The sequence below is a fragment of the Herpailurus yagouaroundi genome, unplaced genomic scaffold, assembly GCF_014898765.1.
Source record: "Herpailurus yagouaroundi ecotype Mexico unplaced genomic scaffold, PumYag 29, whole genome shotgun sequence".
Classification (NCBI taxonomy): Eukaryota; Metazoa; Chordata; class Mammalia; order Carnivora; family Felidae; genus Herpailurus; species Herpailurus yagouaroundi.
In genome coordinates this window covers 110,120,872-110,136,294 of record NW_024412377.1, presented here as the reverse complement: position 1 = coordinate 110,136,294, position 15,423 = coordinate 110,120,872, and the positions used below count along the sequence as shown (strand labels likewise).

Below are 15,423 nucleotides of genomic sequence, written 5' to 3'. Positions count from 1 at the left end.
CCTCCCCAGTTCCCTTTCAGCAGAAGGCCCTGCCTTTTACTTCACAAAAGAAATGCAAGATCGCCTCAAGGACATGCTCATTTTCCTGGGTTACTGTTCTGCACTCTGGGGATACAGCCGTGAGCAAAACAAAGCAGAGCTTACCCTCTAGTGGGGGGAAAACAGACATTCTGAAGGTGGTGATGAACATGCGGGGGGAAAAAGCAAGGCAGAGGAGCTAGATAAAGATCAACAGGGTGGGTGGGAGAGGTTATTTTATATAGCATGGTGGGGCGAGACTCCCATGATGGGGATAATTTGATCAGAGACCTTCGGGCACAAATCTAAAAGTGACTCACAGTACATCTCACACTCTGGCCATTTCTGCTACAACTAACTGCAGGACAGTGAGTGAGGAAAGCTTGAAGGTGGGAGATACTGTGAAGGTAACTACAATGGTATGCTAGAAAGAAAGAGGGGTGCAGGTTTTGCTAGGAGAATTCATATGGATAGGCCAGGGAGAGCTTGAAATTTTGCAGTGGGGAGATAGCTCTACCAGTTGGAAAAAAAAAAAAGTGGCTTAGCATTAAACTCATGGGTGAGTCTGTGTCCTAGACGGAATCCCTCTTTTCATAGTTTAGGATTCTGCAAAAAGGAAGTCCCGTTTGCTTTTGCTAAAGAGTAAATAGGGTAGACCGTAAGGATGGAAAACCAAATGATAGCCAAATGCTATTTTTTTAGGCGTAAAATAGCAAGACCCTCCTAGAAGAGGCTACATCTTTTAAGCCACAGAAAACAAAGGGACGGAGGTGACTGTGCACAGTTCCCTTGCCTAGAGTCTAAATTAGTGTTTGTCTAAACATGAATCTTCGACCACCTGCATCAGAAACACTAGGGCACATGTTATGGGCTGAATTGTATCCTCCCAAAATTCACATGTTAAAGCCCTAATCTCTCGTACCTCAGAATGTATCTATATTTGGAGATAGGACCCTCAAAGAGATGATCAAGCAGGAATGAGATCACTAAGTTGGGCCCTAATCCAACGACTGGTATCCTTTTAAAAGGAGGACGTTTGTATACACAGATACCAGGGTCATGTGTGCCCAGAGAAAAGACCTTATGGGCACACGGAGAAGGTGGCTATCTATAAGCCAAGGAGAGAGGCCTTAGGAGAAACGAACCGTGCTGACACCTTGATCTTGGATTTCTGGCTTCCAGAACTGTGAAAAATACATTTTTGTTTTTGCAGGGAGGGAGAGAGTGCAAGGGAGGAGGAGGAGAGAGGGGGACAGAGGATCTGAAGAAGTGGGTTCCACACTGATAGGCTGATGGTATCGCCCGATGTGGAGCTTGAACTCACACCACAAGATCATGACCTGAGTTGAAGTCAGACCCTCATCCGACTGAGCCACCCAGGTGCCCCTATATTTCTATTCTTTAAGCCCCCCAACTTTTCTAGTGGTATTTTCTTTAACATTTTTTTTTAATGTTTATTTTTGAGACAGAGAGAGACAGAGCATGAATGGGGGAGGGGCAGAGAGAGAGAGGGAGACACAGAATCCGAAGCAGGCTCTAGGCTCTGAGCCAACAGCCCAGAGCCCGACGCGGGGCTCGAACTCACGGACTGTGAGATTGTGACCTGAGCTGAAGTCGGATGCTCAACCGACTGAGCCACCCAGGCGCCCCTCTAGTGGTATTTTCTATGGCAGCCCAAGCAAACTAATATAGCACATAATGAAAATTTACATTTCCAAGCCCCACCTTGAACATTCTGGATCAGAATAGGATTGGGCCCTGGCAAATGCATTTTTAACAAACCCTCCAGGAAAGTCTGATGTACACCAAAGGTAAGGATTTATTGCTTTCTGCAATAAAATAAAGTATGTTGAGGAATTTCTACAGAAATGAAAGAGAATGGGGAGGGCTACCATCATAAGCACAGGGGTCCCCTTATTACATAATTACATAAATAAAATGGCCATATGACATCATCTTTTTTTTTTCTGTTAGTTTCAAGATGGCATTCAGAAGTGAGACAAAATGGGATGCACCATGGATCCATGAATCCTAGAAAGTTGTGTGACACTGGGTTATGAGCTGCATTAAAGAAATGAGAATTGGAAATTGATGCTGGAATGTATTTGAGTTATCTTTGCAGCCACGAATGGCTTTGAATTATATAATCTTATGCTTTTCTGGTTCATGTTTATCTCCATTGTTAATTAAAAATATTTATTTTTCAATTTGGAATTGTACAATGGATTCATTGCCATTTTTATTTTATTTTATTTTGGTTTTGATATAATGTGTCATAACTGGAAAAAGAATTATAATCGAGGCGCCTGGGTGGCTCAATTAGTTGAGCGTCCAACCTCATCTCAGGTCATGATCTCGTGGTTTGTGAGTTCGAGCCCCACATCCGGCTCTGTGCTGACAGCTCAGCACAGATTCTTTGTCTCCCTCTCTCTCTGCCCCTCCCCTGCTTGTGCTGTGTCTCTCTCTGTCTCTCAAAAATAAATTTAAAAATGTTGAAAAAGAATTATAATCACAGTTGCTTTGGTAGAAGAGGCTTACTTAAATTTACCAGCATGCATGAAATGATAACATTTTAAATGTGCCAGGGAATACAATAAGGAATAACAATAAAATGTAAGCATTTCCCTGTGTAAAATATATTTCCTTATAGACTTTTAATGTATTGAAAAGTCATAAGAGCACCTGGGTGGCTCAGTCAGTTAAGCGGACTACTTTGATTCAGGTCTTGATCTCGCAGTTCTTGAGTTTCAGACCCACTTTGGGCTCTGTGCAGACAGTTTGGAGCCTGGAGATTCTATCTCTTTCTTTCTGTGCTCCTCCCTCACTTGCAATCTGTCTTTCTCAAAAATAATATACATTAAAAAAAAAGTAAAAAAAAGAGAAAAGTGAAAACATTAAGAATGTTTGAATTTCACACTTTTAACACATTCATTAACATCTACTGTGTAATGAAAAAGGAGTATAATTCACTTGGACAGAAAACAAATGGAAATCTAATAATATCAATTGTTCAATTTGATTAGAACAATGAACGTTATTATTATTGTGCCAATATTCAAATCTCAATGGTAAATAAAATACTACTTTACAAAGCTGGACAATTTCAAAAAAGTACCTAGTGTCTTAATTTCTACTAGGCTGTTTAAATCTTAACAGAAAAGTATAATGAAATTTGGCTGAAAGAAGTTAATATACCTTGAATATTATGGGCAAGATTCTTCTATAAACATACTCTTAACTTTTTTTCAGATCATTATAAATACTATCTTAAATTAAGGAAAGTAATTAAGAAACACAATTATGGTCTCTGTTTATTATCAGCAGGAGTCTAAACATTGTCACTGAATATCTAATATCTAATAATTGTTTCTCCCCAAAGTGTCTGTCAGATAAATTTTTTCTTATCATCCCCTTAAAATAGTATGTATCGTGTTACAAAATGAAATTTTTTGAAGTTTTACAAACAAAAATAAATTATTATCGTACTAAGAATTCTACTTGTGAATTCTAATAGAGCCTGTTATATATTTTATTTTAAGATCTACAGTTATATTTTTATATTCTGTTTTATGGATTTTGAAGTGCTTTTCACACAATTTAATTTTCAGTGAAACCCTGTGAAGTTTGTTAGGGCAAGCATGATTACCCTATTTTACATAGGAAGAAACTGAGTCTCACTAAGATTAAAGGTACTTGCTTGGGGTCCTTCAGGTAGTAAGCAGCAGAGGAGGAAGTGGAAGCCTGTGCCCATCCCACAACAGGACACCTGCCTGCATCTGTGAGCTCCGTCGGTCTGTAGTTTCAGCTGAATGTGAACATTCGAGTCAATTGCTCTCATCACTTGTGGGAAAGCAGGGAAGTAAAGCATACTGAGTCATTCTAAATCCAATTTTCCTTTTTAAAAAAATTTTTTTAAAATGTTTATTCATTTTTGAGAGAGCACAAACAGGAGAGATGCATAGAGATAGGTAGACAAAGAATCCAAAGCCGGATCCAGGCTCTGAGCTGTCAGCACAGAGCCTGACACAGGGCTTGAACTCAGGAACCATGAGATCACCTGAGCCAAAGTCAGACACTTAACTGACTGAGCCACCCAGGTGCCCGAATACAATTTTACTTTTTAATAACAATCTAATATACTTTTACATTTTTATAATTTTGTACTTTTATAATTTTACTTCAACAATCAATCAATTTTACTTTTTAATAACAATTTGATCTAAGATTCATGATAAACAAAATACATTGTAAACAACATAACAAAATATGTTGTAAACAAGGTAACAAAACCAAAAATTTAACTTGGATAAATCTTGGAAAATACAGAAACTAGGAAGAAGATGAAAAATTTACCTATAATCTCTCCATGCTAGGATAAACTCCGAACATTTTGACATTCCCTGCTTTCTTCTGTTGTTTTAGCAACACGTAACATAATTGAAGTCATACAGTTTACTGTTATTTTTTGATAAAATACAGTAACATGAAAAGCACTTTCCCAGGTTGTACAGTATTGATCACCAGTATCCAAAGCTGCTGAGGAAGATTTCCTCTTGTGAATGTGTAAGAGTTTACTAAATCATTCTCATACCATTGTTGTAAAAGAAGAGTCATGCACACTTTAGTGCATATGTGAAAAATATTTTCTGTCTTTTGATAATTTCCCTATTACAGATTTCCACGAATGGAATTATTTTGTCAAACTGTATGGACATTTAAATCTCTGGGTCTATATTAACAAATTACTTTCTTCTTATTATTATTTATTTGAGATAGAGTGGGTGTGAGCAGGAGAGAGGGACAGAGGAAGAGAGAGAATCTTAACCAGGCTCCATGCTCTGCACGGAGCCCAATGCGGGGTTCGATCCCACAACCCTGGAATATGACCTGAGCCAAAATCAAGAGTCAGACAGTCTTGGGGTGCCTGGGTGGCTCAGTTAGTTGAGCACCTGCCTCTTGATTTTGGTTCAGGCCATGATCTCATGGTTTGTGAGTTCAAGCCTCGCATCAGGCTCTGAGCTGACAGCATGGAGCCTGCTTGCGATTCTCTCTCCCTCTCCTCTCCCCACCCCCACATATGTGCTCGCTCTCTCTCAATAAAGAAATTAAAAAATAAATAAATAAATAAACGTTAAAAAAAAGAATTAGACGCTCAACTGAGTCACTTAAGGGCCCCAACAAATTATTTTCTAAAACAATTGAATCAATTTTTGTTCTTACCAGTAGGAAAAAAATGCCCATTTCACTGTAAAAAGAACTATAGGTAGAAGATGTTCTTACATTTCCTTTTCCAAACTAGAAATTTATTAATTATTTTTCTTTTTAAAATTTTATTTAGATCCAAGTTAGTTAATATATAGTGTAATAATCGTTTCAGGAGTAGAATTTAGTGATTCATGACTTACCTGTAACACCCAAAGCTCATCCCAACAAGTGACTTTAACGCCCATCACCCATTTATCCCATCCCCCCCAACACCACTCCAGCAACCTCAGTTTGTTCTCTATAGTTAAGAATCTCTTATGGTTTGCCTCCATCTCTGTCTTTATCTTATTTTATTTTTCCTTCCCTTCTCCTGGATGTTCATCTGTTCTGTTTCTTAAATTCCACATGTGAGTGAAATCATATGATATTTGTGACTTATATCACTTAGCATAATACATTCTAGTTCCATCCACATTGTTGCAAATGGCAAGATTTCATTTTTTGATCGTCAAATAATATATATATATACACATATTTATATATATTCTGTGTCTCCCTCTCTGCCCCTTCCCCACTCTTACTATCTCTGTCTTTCTCAAAATAAAAAATAAACTTAAAAAAATTAAGAAAAAGACATTTATATTGTTTCAAGTTTTTAAAAACTCATAAAACTGAATCTGCTATAAATATTAATATTATTACCAAGGGCAGATCAATTAGTTTCCCCAAGACTTATTTTCCTAACCTGGTTAGCATTGATGAGTTTTTTGATAAGCATGTCATGAGAGCTATCTTATAATAACAGAGTTGCCCAAGACCTAATTTTACACAAGTTGCATTATTAGCTCAAATGTAGCACACTGGAAAGCCTATGACTTGGAACATGTGTTAGTTTTCTTTTTTCTTTTAAATTTTTATTTATTTATTTTTTAATGTTTATTTATTTTTGAGAGAGAGAGAGACCATGAGCAGGGAAGAGGCAGAGAGAGAGGGAGACAGAATCTGAAGCAGGCTCCAGGCTCCGAGCTGTCAACACAGAGCCTGATATGGGACTGGAACTCACAAACCGTGAGATCATGTCCTGGGCTGAAGTAGGCCGATTAACCGACTGAGCCACTCAGGCGCCTCTTTTTTTTTTTTTTTTTAATTTTTAACGTTTATTTATTTTTGAATTTTTTTTTTTTAAGGTTTATTTGAGAGACAGAGACAGAGTATGAGCAGGTGAGGGGCAGAGAGAGAGGGAGACCCAGAATCCGAAGCAGGCTCCAGGCTTCAAGCTGTCAGCACAGACCCTGACATGGGGCTCACACCCACGAACTGTGAGATCGTGACCTGAGCCGAAGGTGGACACTTAACCAACTGAGCCACCCAGCTGCCCCATTTTTAAAAATTTTTAATGTTTTTTATTTCTGAGAGACAGAGACAAAGTGTGAGCGGGGGAGGGGCAGAGAGTGAGGGAGACACAGAATCTGAAGCAGGTTCCAGGCTCTGAGCAGTCAGTGCAGGGCCCAATGTGGGGCTCCAGCTCAGGAGCCTAGCTGTGAGATCACGACCTGAGCCAAAAGTCAGGGGCTTAACTACTTAACTGACTGAGACACCCAGGCGCCCTCATGTGGTAGTTTTCTATTGCTGCTGTAAAAAATTGCCACAAACTAGTTTAAAACAACACAAATTCATTATGTTAGAATTCTGAAGGTCAGAAGTCTGAAATCCTCTGCAGGACTGTTTCTTCCACAGGCTGCAAGGGAGAATCTGTTTCTTTGACTTTTCCAGCTTCTCTAGACTGCCTGTATTCCTTTACTCATGGCTTCATATCACTCCCAACTCTGCTTCCATGGTCACATCTCTCCCTGACACTCCTCCCTCCCTCTTATAAAGCACCATTATGACTACATTAGGCCCACAGGATAATGCAAAATAATCTTTCCATCTCAAGATTCTTAATTTAGCCATATCTGCAAAGTACCTTTTGCCATGAAAACTAATATATGCACAAGTTTTGGGTTATTAGGATTTGGATATCCTTTTATCCTACCAACTATAACGCATACATCTAAATTTGATTCTGGGTTCCTCCAGAATTTGAACCTAGACAAATGACAAATTCCCATCATCTAATCTGTAAAATAAGGAAAAGAATACTCTCCATATAGGGTAGGATGAAAATCAATAAAATAAATTATGTGAAATGTCTACAGTTCAATGTCAAACACTTAAAAGACACTTAGAACTGGCTCATAGGAAATATTTGGTAGTAGTTAGTTATAATTATTGATGTAAAATGAGTTGCATTGTTGTTACACTTATTTGCATCTTGGAAACTACTTGAGATTGAGAGGTGAGTAAGCCAGTGTTTCTTTAATTTAGCATTTGCTTCCTCAACTTTCTTTTTTCTCTTCAGTTCTCAGGTATTTAGGGGGGAAAACACTGAATTTATATTTATGTTTCAAATATATTCTGAACAGACCCAATGATGATTTAATTATTTGTTTGCCCTTTCCTCTAAAGAATCTGAGAATATAAGGACATAGCAATGAAATGCAGTAATATGAGGTTATTTATCTAGGTGTACATATTTCTCTTGTACATAATATATGAGTAGGTTTTACATTCATAACAGTTGAAGCTAGGACTTCCCAAGTGCATTTTATTGGGAGTCTGGGAGTTGTAGGCAAAATTTGTATGTGTGCATTTTTCTAAGTTATACCTTTTATTAAATTTCCAAAGGATCCATTATCCCATTTCATATATATATATGTATAATTTTTAAAAAATTTTAAAAATGTTTATTTTTGAGAGAAGGCGTGATTAGGGGAAGGGCTGGTGGGGTGGAGGGGGGGGGAGGGGGCTCTATGGTGACAGCAGACATCCCAATGCAGGACTCGAACTCACAAACTTCAAGATGATGACCTGAAGTCAAATGGTTATCTGACCGAGCTGTCCAGGCTCCCCAGAAAAGATCTATTCTTCTAAAGCAATTTCTTCATTTTAATTCAAATTAGGTTTCATATGTATATTTATACACATACACACACATATTTATTGCATATTCCTAATAAACTTGTTACTCATTGTGTGATCTTTGGACCAGTAGCATTGGCATTATCTGAAAACTCATTAGAAATGAAGACTCACCTCAAACCAACTGAATCAGGATCTGTATTTTAACAAGATCCATGTGATTCTATGCACATTTAAAACTTGACAAGTATTACCTTAAGTAAAATCAGCAGATACAATCAAGCAAAACAAATAAATGAAACGTCCACATTACCATTCAACTAGTGACAAACCTTGTTAACATTTTGGCATGTATTTATTTAATTTTTGGCCCCATATAAAAATGGGGCTATACTTAACCTAATTTTTTGTAACCCACTCTTTTCCCAATGCATTGTGAATGTGTTAGCATGCAACAAAAACATGGCAACATAATTTATATTGGCCAATTTGTAATTTATTATATATGCATGTATCATGATTAGGCATTCCTTTCTTGGTGGTTATTTAGATAATACTGTATTTTTACTTTAAAAACAACCCTAATGTGAACATCCTTGTAATGTAGGTCTTATGATTGATTCAAATCCTAACAGTGTCCCTTACTAGCTGTGTGACTTTAGGCAGATTACCTGACTTCTCTGTGCTTCAGTTTCTTCACCTGTAACAGTAGCATAATAGCACCTCACAGATTGTTTTGAGGATTAAAATACATGATCATGTTGAGATTTTTAGAATTGTACCTGGCATATTCTAAATGTTCAGTAAATGTTTATTATTATTTTTTATTATTAATGTTTATGAACCCTCAACCATGTCTTTACAACTTCTCTTTCTAAGGAAACCTTAGAGGGGGCGGCTAGGTGGCTCAAGTCTGTTGAGCCTTAGACTCTTGATTTTGGCTCACGGTCCCTGAGTTGGGAGTCTGGGATCCGGCTCTGTGCTCAACAGTGCGGAGCCTACTTGGGATTCTGTCTTCCTCTCTCTGCTCCTCCCCCACTCTCTCTCTCTCTCTTTCTCTTAAAAAATAAATAAAAATGAAAACTTTAAAAAAAAGTAAAGAAAACTTAGGTCACTAGCTAGTAGCAGAGGCAGGCAGAACTATACTTCCACTCCTGCTATCGTTCTGGAGTAGAGCGCCCAGCAAATTTAGGACTTGAAAAAAAATATTCACGGGAGGTTTTACCAATGCGAGTAAGATTATTTTAATAACTCATTTACGCTGAGACGGACTCGGAAAACAATGCAGTTTAGAACCGATATCCGGAACGGGGAAGGGAAAATGGTTTCTATTCAAGCAGGCTTCGATCAAACCAGGAGACAACGATTTGTCCCGGGAATTGGGCTACGCGGGGTTAACGTTTCCATGGTTACAAATCCGGCTGACTCCAGGCTCCACGCTCTGTAATGCGCAAGCGCAGATAGCTGCTTTAGCCGCCCGGCGCCTTCAGTTTCGAAGGGGAAGCACCTCCCTCCTCTTGTGCAGTTCTCCTATCGCCTTCTCACTTTGCCAATTCCACGCGTTCCGGTTGTCTGTGACGCAGTATTCCCGCGTCCGCGTCGTTTGGAGCCGCGACGCTGAACATGGCGCGTTCCTAGAAGCCGCTTTCGGCATCAGTAGGCGGCGGCGTGTGGACTGGAAGCGTGAGGCGCGGGACCAACCGACTTCGCTTCGTGTTGGGGACTGGAAGCGGGAGAGCCGGGGTATTCCGGACCGAACCAAACGGTGAGGCCTGAGAGCTACAGAGCGCGCGAGTGGAAGGGAGGAGTGGGCTGAGCAGCGGAGACGGGAGAGGCGAGGGAAGAACGTTGGGCTAGTCGGAGAGGAGAGAGAGCAGAAACGCGGCGAGAGCGGCCTGCAGGCTTGGCTCTCTGCGTAACCCTAGGAACTACTTGGAGCTGGGGCCTGGCCGAGTCAGCCCTGGGAGGGGGAGGCTTGGTCGAGGAGGAATGGGGGTGCAGGAAGACGGGCTCGGTGCCAAGATGAGGAGAGCATAGGGTACCCATTGTGGCTGCGGTTGCGGGCCAGGGTGGTGTATTTGCCCTTGGGGCATAGGTGATGCCCATTTTGAGAGAACGTGGTCAGTTTTAGTAGAAAGCCACTGTATATTGTTATTGCACACAGTACATTGCTGCTAATAGCAATGCTGTGAACGCTCTAATTAAACATTAGACCCTTCCTTGCCTTTAATGAACAGGTGCAGGAAGTTAACACATTTTCCGAGGAGCCGCTTGCTGAGGTATGGCCGCCAATGCTCAAGCTCAGCGACTTCTGCAGCTTTATATTGAGGGTATTTGTGATTCAGCAAAACTATTTTGAGGCCCATTGCATTTGTCATTCTTTTTTATTCTGTTGTTACATAGTGGTGAATGAGGGAAGTATTATTAGTTGCAAGTGATTTGAGTAAATTAGGTAGGAGTGGTAAATTGCCTGCAGGTGCCAAGATTGCGATAGACATACCTTCTCCCCACCCCAGTGTAAGCGAGCTCGTTTGTAGTGCTATAGTGCTTTTGAGAATTGGTTATTCTTCAGTATAGGGTAAGAAAGAGCAGTTTACAGCCCTAATTATTTCTTTCTTTTTTTCTTTCTTTCTTTTTTTCTTTTTTTTTTTTTGGTGTGTGTGTTGGTTAGAGAGTTCATGCCTCCGTTTTAACGTTATTTTAAACTTCTCCTTTCAGTATAGAGGCTTCAGGTTAAGGGTAGAGCGACTGTAAGGCTTCCATTGCATGACACCTTTTCTTCTATCTTGCATCACTGAAGATTGCTGTGAAATTAGAATGAAAATCCTTGTTGGTTGTGATACGATTGTGGAATTTTTTCCCTCCTATAACCTAGTACAGGGAATAGTAGAAACAGTTTAATTAGACCATAAATATATGGTTTGTGGCCGTATATTATAGCCCTAGGTCAGCTGGGCTGTCTCTGTCCTAGATACGCTTCCTAAAGCAAAAGAAAATCCTCATTACAGATGAATTTAGTTGTGGTAATAGGATTGGAGGTTCTAAACAAATGCATGAAGATTATTTGGTAATTAGTATAAAAATCTTTAAATTTTATGACATTGAATGTTAGCATTCAGAATCCAGAATGCAAAAGAACCCTTGTAGGCATGTGGCAGTTAGAATATACAGACTTGTCTAGAGCAAAATGTTTTTCTAGAAATAAAAATATTCATGTTTTGAGAAAGATAACATGGTTAGATGGATTTTAACCATTGTGTTGTGTGTATGTGCATATATGTGTGCATGGTGTGTATTTATATTGTTCTTGTTGAAGTATCGTTGACATACAGTGTTACATTAGTTCATGTGGTGTTCTGATCAGTTCATGCTGATTCAACAGTTCTATACCTTATGCTGTGCTCCTCCATGATAAGTGTCGTTACTGTCACTATACAGTGTTGTTACAGTATTATTGATTATATTTCCTGCACTGTACTTTTCATCTCTGTGACTTACTTTTATAACTGGGAATTTGTACCTCTTAATCCCCTTCCCCATTTTCTGTGTATTGGTATTTAATCTTGCTTCTCCTAATACGGTGTTACTGATTCCAGTATTATTCATTTCTATGCTAATCCTATCTGTACCAAATGATGACTATCATCAAGTTAATTTCAGAGTGTTGTAGGGAATGGCAAGATATACTTAGTGCAGGTGTGAGTCTGGAACATCTTTGTTTTTGTTTTGTAAATATCAGGCTGATTACAGATAAGCCCACAATTATAAGCTTTGTAGAGCTTGAGTTGGATCAGTGTTCTGCACCGTTCCTACTCTGAGTATGATGTATGGCATCACGTCAGTGTTTGCTCAGAATGCCCAAGCTTAAGCTTAACCCTAAACCTAATGAATCAGAACCTGGATCTTAACAAGCTTTCCAGATGATAGGAATTTATGTTAAAACTTGAGACACCCCACTTTGGTTGGGAAGAGTTGGAAGACTGAGATCATGGGTAAAGCTATGTAAAATTAGAGCATTTATTTTGATCTGAGGTAATCCTTTGCTGCTTATCGAGTCTGATTCATCTGGTTGAAGAAACAGACATGGCAGAGGTAAGTAACTTGCCTGATGTTCATAACCCGGGTTCAGACTTACTCGAACGCTTTTCTTTTGCTATTTATTGCCATTTTAAAATGGAACTAAAGCTTTCATGAATGAGAGCTAGGAATCCATTCCACAACAAACATTTACTGAGTGATAGGCAAGCAGTCCAATAATTCTGTGTTTCTCTAGAAACTGCTGTTTCCTATGGTGGTTATGAACCCACCACATTCCCTCCTTATTCTTTTCTGGATAATGTCACTTCTGCATGACAGAGGGGGGCGCCTGGGTGGCGCATTCGGTTACACATCTGATTTTGGCTCAGGTCATGATCTCGTGGTCTGTGAGTTGAAGCCCCACGTCGGGCTCTGTGCTGACAGCTCGGAGTCTGGAGCCTGCTTGACTCCCTCTCTCTCTGCCCCTGCCCTGCTCACACTCTGTCTCTCAAAAAGTGAATAAACACTAAAAAACATTTACATGACAGAGGAAATGAAATACATTGGTGGCATTGGTTACTGTTTTTTGTCCTCTTGCACTTGCAAACATGCCTACTTCTATCTGGTCATCTCTCCTGTGCTCTGAGTTTTTTCTCCTCAGGGACAGTGTTTCCTTGGTGTCTTATGTTGTTTTTCCAGGGCTGCTGTAACAATACCACAGGCTGGGTGGCTTAAACAATGGAAAATTATTTTCTCATAGTTCTCGAAGCTGAAAGGCCAAGGTCAGGGTTCCAGCAGGAGTGATTTACTCTGAGGCTCTCTCCTTGACTTAGAGGTAACCACCTGCTTTGTGCACTAGAATCTCTGGTATCTCTTTCTTATTAGCACACCACTTGCATTAGATTAGGACTCCACTCTAATGACCTCATTTTAACATAATCACTTTTTCAAAAATCTTATCTCCAATTCTGAGGGTCCTGGGAGTGAGGGCTCCAACATGTGAATTTTGGGGGAATGCATTCAGTCCATAACATTTGGTTGGTCCTGTTTTACTTTGAATGGGCACTAACTTATTAGGATTAAAAAAAAATTCCTTTAAATACACTCTCACTCTAGATTCCTCTTCAGTTTCATCTGTAATTATTTCCTTTAAGTTTCTGGAAAAGTTACCTATATTAATTTTCTCCACCTCCTTATTATTCGCTCCCCCTCCCTCCCCAGTATATTGAAGTCTAGCAGTCCAAGTCCCTGAATTTGGCCACCATTGATCTCTTTGTGGTGAAATCTAATGGAATCCGTGTCATCATTTGACATGTTGACATTTCTCTTTGAAATTCTCTTATGCTTCTGTGACACTGTGGTCTCCTTATTTCCATGTATGTTGGCCAGTCTTTCCTTGGTGCAGTTTTCTGTCTTTGACCAATTCAAATTTTCCTATCACAGTGACGCACAGTCTTCTGCTCTCTTCTGCCTCTACCTGCTCTTAAATGGTCTTATCTCTGATGACTTCAACTATTGACTTTATTTTGATAACTAGCAGATCTCTGTCTCTTTAGCACAGATTACCCTCCAACTGTGACACATTATGTGGTTGTCTTAAGATACATAAAGTTCAGGTCAAAAATTAGATATATCACTCTTTCCGAAGTTGCTTCTCTTCCTCCTATGATCCATGCCTGCCAGTCAGTTGGAGATGCCCCAAGTCTTAACTCTACCCTCTGATTACCCTTATGTACCATCCTGCCCCCAATCGTTTACCAAATCTTCTACGTCTTTCATCTATTTTCCCTTGCCAGATACTACCTTGGTTCGGATTATCATTAGTATGTGGACTTTGGTGTAAGCATTGTAAATAATTTCTTTGAATCTGAGAATGGATATAATCCCTCTAAACCCTTTCTTGTTTTGTAGACAGATTGTAGTGTTCTTCTGCCATGCAGGCTTTCAGATTAAAATCCATATTACCAAATTTAGGAAATAAGGACCTTAATGATTTGGACTTTGCTTGCTTTTTGCTTTCATCTTCTGTTTCCTGCCTCACATGGTTCTGTCATGCTGAACTATTTGCAATTCTTCAAAAGTGTTTGAATGTTTTTTAAAGTTGAGACGTCAGTATGTTGTGTGTATTCTGCCTAGAATATACCTATCACCTTTTTGACAACACATACAACCTACTCATTTGGATAACTCCTACTCAGCTTTCATGACCCAGCACAAATGCTATCTTGTCCCCCTTTCCTGCCTCACCAAGCTTTCCCCAACCTGTTTAGGCTGAGTTAGGTCTTTCTCTTAGATGTTTCCAAAACAGCTTTGTTGTCTTTTTTTCTCTTAAGACTGGAAAGCAAAGACTCTCTTGTTTGTTTGTTCGTTTGTTTGTGGAGTAATCTAAGTTATTAAGTTATACCCTGCCATAACCAAAGGGATGGAAGATCAGTATACTGGTCATCATTTGAGGCAAGTAAGGAAGGTGCACTTAATGTCCCGTATACTTCTGGTCCATGTGCAGAGTCATGGTCCAAACCGCTGCTGTGGTCCCTGCTGGGTAGTGGTCCAGGTTCTCTTTATTCATCCTCATAGCCAGTTGGGAGTGGATTCACATGAGGGTTAAAGGATAGAGTAATCATACTCCCCTGGAGTAGGACTTGGAAAAGAACTCCCCCTGGAAAAGGACTTAGACTTGATGCGGAGTTGTGGGTAGGCGATGAACTCGGATCTCTCGAGCTCTCCGTGATCAACTTTAGGAAGATGTTCAGCATGCTCACTTTTACGTATGAGAGTGCTATAAAGTAGTGAGTGGAGCTCTCCCTGCTGTGGGTGCTACTTGACATGGATTGCTGTAGCTGTGCCCTGGATCGTTCTAGCAATCCTGAAACCTGGGACCCAGCTGCAGTCATCATTTTTGAACTGGAGCTTAAAGACTATTTATGTTTGTATGTATGTATGTATTATGTTTAATTTTATTTTTGAGAGAGAAGGAGAGTGCATGCACACGCGGGGAGAGGCAAAGAAAGGGGGACAGAGGATCTGAAAGGAGCTCTGTGCTGACGGCAGAGAGCCTGAGGGGGGACTTGAATTCATGAGTGGTGAGATCATGACTTTAGCCAAAGCCTGACGCTTAACTGACTGAGCCACCCAGGCGCCCGACTCTTTTATTCATTGTTTATCTCTCAGAGTAATGCCTGGCCATTAGAAGCTGCTTCCTTGTTGAGTACCATGAATGCA

At 39.8% G+C, this 15,423-nt stretch overlaps 1 protein-coding gene, 1 long non-coding RNA gene and 1 pseudogene across 5 annotated transcripts in view; 2 read left to right on the top strand and 1 right to left on the bottom strand.

Annotated features, from left to right (window-relative positions):
• The first annotated feature begins 1,627 nt into the window (after window positions 1–1,627).
• On the top strand, window positions 1,628–2,235 carry LOC121015370 (uncharacterized). Its single transcript, XR_005783799.1, has 2 exons — window positions 1,628–1,829; window positions 1,993–2,235. It is a non-coding gene; the product is annotated as an uncharacterized LOC121015370 (long non-coding RNA).
• A 7,537-nt stretch (window positions 2,236–9,772) lies between these two features.
• The window catches only part of IPO11 (importin 11), a 193,646-nt gene continuing 187,995 nt past the window's right edge, over window positions 9,773–15,423 (top strand). For 3 of the 4 annotated variants that reach the window (XM_040452231.1, XM_040452225.1, XM_040452242.1), the window contains exon 1: window positions 9,773–9,949. The gene's annotated coding sequence lies outside the window, so the exon portion shown is untranslated. Of the gene's footprint in view, window positions 9,950–10,439; window positions 10,464–15,423 lie in introns of those variants that run through there. The other variant, XM_040452244.1, reaches the window with a different exon arrangement.
• On the bottom strand, window positions 13,972–15,200 carry LOC121015365 (cytochrome c oxidase subunit 6A1, mitochondrial-like; annotated as a pseudogene).